Raw genomic sequence first — 7,770 nt, 5'->3', positions numbered from 1 at the left:
GCTGTTGGCTAAACTGGTTAGGGCTTCTAGGAGCTAAAGCCCACAATGGTTGGTAATCACTGTCCTAGGAGGACTTGCTGGGCGCTGTGGGCCTTAGTGTTAGTCAAGAAACGCCTTCCTGGGTCCATGACGGAAGTGACGTCATGGAAAAACCAGGAAGCTCAATGCCAAGGGGAGGGTTGACGGAATATCATAGAGAATAGACTCCAAATGCGCTAGACGGTCTCACTCTTGTAGAACGACTTCCGCTTCGGGTGCCGCGTCCTTGTTTGAAAACTGAGGAAGGGCGCCCGGTTGCCATTGGCCATTGAAAGGGGGCGGAGCTTTGGGCGGTGCATTCTGGGAACTGCGGCCTCATTGGCTGCTGAAACCTATGACGGCGCTTGGTGGGCGGTTGCCAACGGGCCGTTTCTTCTTTTCAAATGCAAGGATTATTATTATGGGGTGGCCGAAACATACTGCAGAAATAATCCAGTTTGAGACGCTTTAATTGCCCTGGCTCAATGCTAGGGAATTCTAGGAATTGTAGTTTTGTGAAGCATTGAGCGTTCTCTGTCAGAGAAAGCTCTGGTGCCACGATAAAACTACATTTCCCAGGGTTCCCTAGCACTGAACCAGGCAGTGAAATCACATTCCATTGGTTACATATAAAACACACATTTACACCATTGGATGTTTTTGGACCCAGATTTTCTTCTAGGTGCCAGATCCCATTTGTCTTAACCATTATTGTTGACAGGGCCAGTGTGCTCTAGTGGTTTGAACATAGAACTATAACCGGAGGCCAGGGCTGCATCCACACTGAAGAAGTAATTCCAGTTTGAGACCGCTTTTACTGCCCTGACTCAGTGCTAGGGAATCCTGGGAATTGTTGTGGCACCAGAGCTCGCTCTCTCTGACAGAGAAGGCCAAATGTCTCACAAAACTACAGTTCCCATAATTCGCTGGCATTGAGCCAAGGCAGTTAAAGTGGTGTCAGACTGGATTATTTCTGCAATGTGGATGCAGCCCAGGGTTCGAATCCTGACTCATGCACATAATTCCTCAGTGGTGGGTTTGTTATCCTTATTCTGAGGGTGAGCAAAGGCAAGAGCCTTTCCCAAGAGAAATGCATGCAAGAATCAGAGGCGTGTCTGGATGGTGCCATTAAGAAGCCTCTTGTCCATTTGTCATGTAGATGCCATAGGGGCCCACTACAGTTCATTACAAAAGCCATAGCACTTTAGCACATTACATTTCTATACCACTTCATAGTGAACTTAGCACTCTAAGCAGTTTACAACCTATAAGCCAATTGCCCTCAACAAGCTGGGTACTCATTTTACCAACCTACGAAAGGATGGAAGGCTGAGTCAACGTGGAGCCCTGCGGGTTTGAACTCACAACATTGTGGCTTCAGTACCAGCATTCAACTACTATGTCACCAAGGCTCCCTAAAAGAAATTGCTGGGTGGGCAAAATAACATGGGGTGGGTGGGTTGTTTGAGTTTAGCCACTTGCCAGGGTTTACCCTGACTTCTTGATTTCACCAGCCAAGCCACTCACCAAACAGAAGGGTTTTTTTGCCCTTGAACTCAAGTCCTTAATGGATAAAATGTTAATATGATAAAATTTTGCTACAAATCTTGTCAATACTGTGAGACATCAAAGTATGGTAACGTTGGTAAGAGGAATATTGGACTAATCTCCCTTAGGTATAAGATGCGCTGCAAAAATAATCCACTTTGAGATTGCTTTAATTGCCCTGGCTCAGTGCTAGGGAATCCTGGGAAGTGTGGTTTATTGTGGCACCAGAGAAGGCCAAATGTCTCAGAAAACTACACTTCCATAGCATTGAGCCAGGGCAGTTAAACTACAATTCCCAGGATTCCCTAGCACCGAGCCAGGGCAGTTAAAGTGGTCTCAAAGTGAATCATTTGTCCATTGCGTTTTGGACCTATAATAAATATTTTGGGCTCCAGTCTCTTATAAGGGAAATTAGGGGTGAAATGCTTTCACGCTTCTTGTAGCTCAAATAAAGTGCAGAAAAGTTGAATGCAACTGCATAGTTATCAAATTTGTGTCTTTTAAACTTCATTTCTGTTAAAAACAAAGAGCACTGCTTAATGCTAGGGTAAAAGGAGAGGGTACTGTATTTTATCTTTTACTAGACATGAGGGAAATGGATGCAGCTTTGGATTCTTAATTCTGGAAAAGACTAATGAGTAAATAAGCAAGTGTCCCACAAAAACAAGGAAGCATGCCTTCTGGGAACCCACGTAATCTAAAGTAAAAGGTAGCTGAACTGCAAGCAAATAAATCTCCCTCTTGCAAGTAAATTCCAGAATTGTATTTGCTCCCATACTTCAGTTTTTTCTCACTTACTTGGGCCCGGCACAGTCAGACCGCACAAAAAGAGAGGTCTACCAGTGCCTAGTTTTGCTCCGTGGGGAATCTGCAGCCTCCAGACCACGGGACTTCCCTGCGGAGCAAAAAGAACCTGCAAAAAGCGGGTTCTTCTTGCGGCGCGATTATGACGCCGCAGTGTGCCAATGGCGCACTCGCGATGTCATAATGGCACCACGACGTGTGAATGCTAGGCGTCCTGCATGTAACAATGGCGGCATCCATCTGTACAGAGCACCGTCATTGTTACGCCTTTATCACGTGCTAGGGTTGAGGCACGTGTGGGCGGAGCGCCCTCGGCCAACCCCTAACACATGACGAGGGCATCCAATAGTCCCATCTGTACTGGGCCTTAGTATCTTACCAAGCTAAGATCCTTTACCTGCAGCTTTAACTCTATGCCATCATGGTTTAGGGCCTATTTAACAGAAAAGCTGGATATACAGTGTGCCTGCGTTATGCGCAGGCGCGCTTTATGCGGACTTGAGTGTACATGCTCAAGCCCCGCTGAGTGCGTGGGGCGCAAGGGGTGGTGCGTTCCATTCAAATGAATGGGGCGCGCACCCATGGCACCCAGCACGCTCCTGCGCCACGCTGCCGCCGTGCTGCTGCACACCAGCCCCATTCAAATAAATGGGCTTGAGCATAGGCGGAATTCGCCTTATGTGGGGGGGGGGGTCCAGAACAGATCCCCCACGTAAGGCAAGGGCCCACTGTATGTATGTATGTATGTATGTATATATACACACACACACACACACACACATATGCATATATATATATATATATATATATACACACACACACACACACATATACATATGCATACACACACACACACACACACGTATATACACATATGTTATGATGGTTCTTTGTCATTTTTTGTTTGCGTCTTATCAACTGGGTTTAATTAGGATTATGAAGCAATTCCAGCTCCAGGATGCAATACCTCTTGCTGAAATACTGTATACTACCTTGATGGAGGAATGCAGGGGTTGTAAAGGTCTGATTCTGTACTATAATTACATAGCTTTCTTCACTGTTCTGTATCTGAGAGCTCAAGCAGCCAAGATTATATCTAATGCATCTCTTTTCCTTTTGAGTACAGTGATGCTGCTGGTGTTATTTATTGCAGTAATTGAAAATGATGTGGCTAAGACCTTAAATGAACCAGAAGGTGGAAATAGGAAAGTTAGTGTGGCAGCTGTGCCAGTTTGGCTACTTGGAGTTTATGCATTGAAACATTCAAACTATCTGCTGCAAGGCTATAAAATGACGCCTCCTGTAATAGAAGTGCAGAGGACGGTGTCACAGATGCTGGTGCAGACTTAAAGGGATGCTGACCCTATCAGTTGAGCCAAATGAGTCTATAACAGTTTCAGGCACTGAGCTTGTCCCCACTCCCCAGGAAATTGCTTTTAAGAAGTTTGCCTGCTTTTCAAAATGGGCACTTTCTTGTTCAGTGTAGAAGAGAGTGCCATCACAAGGTTAAAATGAAGGAAAGAAAAAAGCATGGCATAAGTACTGATGACCAATCTATTGTAAGTGAAGCAATTGTGCGTAGAGTGGGGAGTAAAGAGGGAGAGAGAATATGAATCTAAGCAATTTTTCAGTGAACTGAAATTTTGCATCTCCCAAAAGCCTTCACAGAAACTGAAGCTATTTCCAGTTTCTAATTTCTTGTTGAAAGCTGTAACCATTAGAAACTTAATAAGCTGTTGTATTCTGAACTGGACTTCTGGTCTATCTAAGTGTTATCTACTCTGCCTAGCAGAAATTTTCCAAGCTGAGGTCTTTTACAGTACCAATTTTCTGCTCCCCTTTCTTGTATTTTAAAATCTAGAGGCACCAGGAATTGAATTTGGAGCTTTCTGCATACAAAGTGTATGCCCTATGAATTATCTATGGTCCTTCTCCTCATTAAACGTGTTCAGAACTTACTGGATTCTTTAGTTTAGGCATGCTGCACTGTGCTATAAGCAGACTCACGTATCATTTTGGGGGCACCTGATCATTCACAGGTCGCCATGAGTAGAAAGCGACTCAAAGGCAGCTAACAACAACTGATATAAACTTGGAATATACAGTGTATGGGCCTTTTCCCTACTCGGATACCAGAATCCCTTTTCCCATACATATATTCTCATGAGCCATGGAAACATTTGATTTACTTCTGAAATAACAAATAAATATTCTACCTACCTGAAACACTACCGTATTTACTAATTTTGCTTAACACCCAGATTAAGAGTCCTACAATTTTGTAACTTTTTGATATTGTCTGAGTGTTTTCCCCCCCAAATTTCAATCTGATGGGGGAAATGATGAACTTTGGGACTTGCCTCAGTGTTTAATGCTCATCGTATATATTTGTAGATACAAAACTCCACAACCTGTAGTGACTCCCTTCTAAAAGAAACCCAATCTAGGGAAGTGATGAACCCACAAAACCTATTACCTGGGTTGCAGGTAACAATATTAACTGTGAATACTGATTTTATTCAACATCCCTTAGTATTAAACAAGCATTTTTCTATCCAGCTTTTCTAATAACTAAAATTATATGTAGCTTGCCAGATACTGATATTGGTTTTCTTATATTTTACTAGCTCAGTAGAGTCCCATCTTGATAACAGGATGTGTGTTTCTGCCATTTACATCCTGAAATGTGTTGTTTCCCTAATTTCTGGCTCATATATATGGCTGTCAGCATTACTTATGATCTTCCATTTTGGCATTCTTGCTCCTCCTTATTGGAAGTAGGATGAACTGAGCTGTCCTGGTAGGATGAAACAAGTCTTTTAGATATTTAAATATCATTTGTCCTTTTTCTCCTTGCTGCATCAATAATCTACTCTGGCTGTAATTATTACCCTTGATAATAATTGCTTGCCTTTTCTCTGCTCTAGCAGTCTTGGAGGAACACTGCAAGTTAACTCTGTGTGTTGCTTTTTAATTTAATGCTTGGAAAATGTGCCAGTCTGACAGCCGCAGAGTCCTCTGCTTGAGGACTGACACATTCTAATGTGTCGAGGAGGGCTGACAGTATCTCATTATTTAGATGCAATGGAGCAGAATGCAGATCTGGGACCAAAGCATTGACATCTCTAAGGCCTCTTCAGTCACAAAGCAATAATCCATTCACGTTCATCTGAGACAATGGTTTTTGGTTTGAATGCACATGATGTAGCAAACTCACTGAAGTTATGCAAATCTGCATTTGGTCAATGCCTGGCTGGACGTATCTGTGTATGTGACCTTGAGATCCCTAGGGGAAAGGCCAGATAGAAATGTAACATTATCTAACATTCCCAGTCTTTCTTGATATATATATATTAAACAAAAGATTTACAGTTGTAACAGAGGCAGAAAAAATCCTCTCTGGTACAGCAGCAAAACACAGAAATATATTTATTTCAGTGTTGTATTTACAAATCTGAACATGTAGGCAGGGATTAGCAACAGCAGGTAGGTGGACCAAGTGTGATGCTTGGCTTCCTGGTTGCCAATCTAGTGGCATAAGTGGTGCAAATCAAAAAGCCATTGTCATAATGGAATTGGTCCTTGCCTCAGTCTGCCCTTCCTTGTACTGTTTTTAAAGAGAGAGCTGTCTTAGTCTGTCACATCATAAAAAAAGAAATGTGGTTGGTGGGAGGAAGGATCTATGATCTTTGAGACATGGTACAAATACAGTTGGCCCTCTGTATCCACAGATTTTTTTATCCACAGATTCAGTCATCCATGGCTTGAAAATATTCAAAAATAATGTAAATTCCAAAAGCAAACCATGATTTTGCCATTTTATATATGGGACATCATATCACTATGCCATGGTGTTTAACTGGACTTGAGCATCCACGGATTTTGGCATCCATGGGATGGGATGGGGGTTTCCTGGAACCAAACTCCAGCAGATACCAAGGGCCTACTGTAATGCAGTTTGACACCACTCTAAGTGCTGTAGCTGCATCCTATGGGATCCTGGGATTTGTAGTTTTACAAGGTCTTCTCTGCCAAAGAGTGCTGGTTCCTCACAAAATTACAAATCACAGGATTCTGTAGGATAAAGCCATGGCTATTAGTGTCAAACTGAATTTTTTCTACAGTGTAGATGCATTCTAACTGGGTTTTTTTTCCAGCATGAGCTTTTGTGGATATTAATTCACTTTTTCAGATCCAGGTCATATATTTCTTTTGGACCGCCAAAATGTAAGGAAAGCCCCCAAAATGTTTGTGCTAGCAAAGAACTTAGAATTTGGGAAACTTACTTTCTGGATTTCTGGTAAAAGGGACTCTCTGCTAAATTGCAGTAGATGTGACAAATATCCCAAAATGAAAAATGAGGCTTTTGGAATGGTTGCATATACATCACATGCAATGAGTTGGCCCTAGTAGCTAAATTTTGCTACCATAAGACTCACTGATGACTGCCAGCTTGGAGAGTTTTAAAAGGAGGTTGAAGAATTTCAAGAGGAATAAAACTATTACAGAATTGGCTAGTAATTATGATGGATACCCTCCTTTACCAGAAGCATCATGCCTTTTTATGTTAATTGCTGGAGAAGCTGAGCAAGAGGATGCTATTGCCCCTGATAGAGATTAAAATGGTTAGAAGTGGCTTGTTGACACAAATGCACACAGCTGTGTACATTTGTGCACTTACCTTGGTAACATAGCCATGAAAACAATCCTGACAAGTTGTGCCCTCCACAACTGCCATCTGCCGGCCTGAGAGGGAGTTCACCAGGCAAGTCCAGCTCCATCAGGGCCAGCCTGGAAGAAGGAAGAGCCCTCCCTCCAATCCATCTGCCTTGGTCCAGGCCTTAGAGGGAGAGAAGAACCACTGGACCTCATCCCCTTTCCCTCCATCATTCCCTTCTCCTTTTGTTTCGTGTCTTTTAGATTGTAAGCCTGAGGGCAGGAAACTGTCTGATTAAAAATAATATTGTAAGCCGCCCTGAGCGCCATTAGGGCTGAAGGGCGGGATATAAATACCTAAATAAATAAATAAAAAAATTACTCTGCAGAATTACCATTTTGTCACCTCAGAGCTATATCCAAGCATGGTAACATATTTTGTGGGTTGGTCGATTTCTGAATTTATTTGCAAGGTGGATCTTTTGCTCTTGCTCTCCCACATTAGCATTAAAAAGCTGAAATGATTGTTAGGCCTCCATGCTGCTCTGGTAACATTTAGTTTTGCAGGCACAGGCTGGAACAGAGAAGAATCCATCATTGTCTGCACCCACCAGCTCTACTGTCTTTAATCACAGCACATGCTCCATTGTGACAATGCTGGAGATAAAACTATCTTTTTCTGATGAGAACTGTCTTGTAGCTAATCTTGCCAGCTTTCTGATGTTTTTTTTAAAATCAAATCTC

This window comes from Sceloporus undulatus, chromosome 5 (assembly GCF_019175285.1).
Source record: "Sceloporus undulatus isolate JIND9_A2432 ecotype Alabama chromosome 5, SceUnd_v1.1, whole genome shotgun sequence".
Taxonomy (NCBI): Eukaryota; Metazoa; Chordata; class Lepidosauria; order Squamata; family Phrynosomatidae; genus Sceloporus; species Sceloporus undulatus.
Note: the sequence above shows the minus strand (reverse complement) of the source record.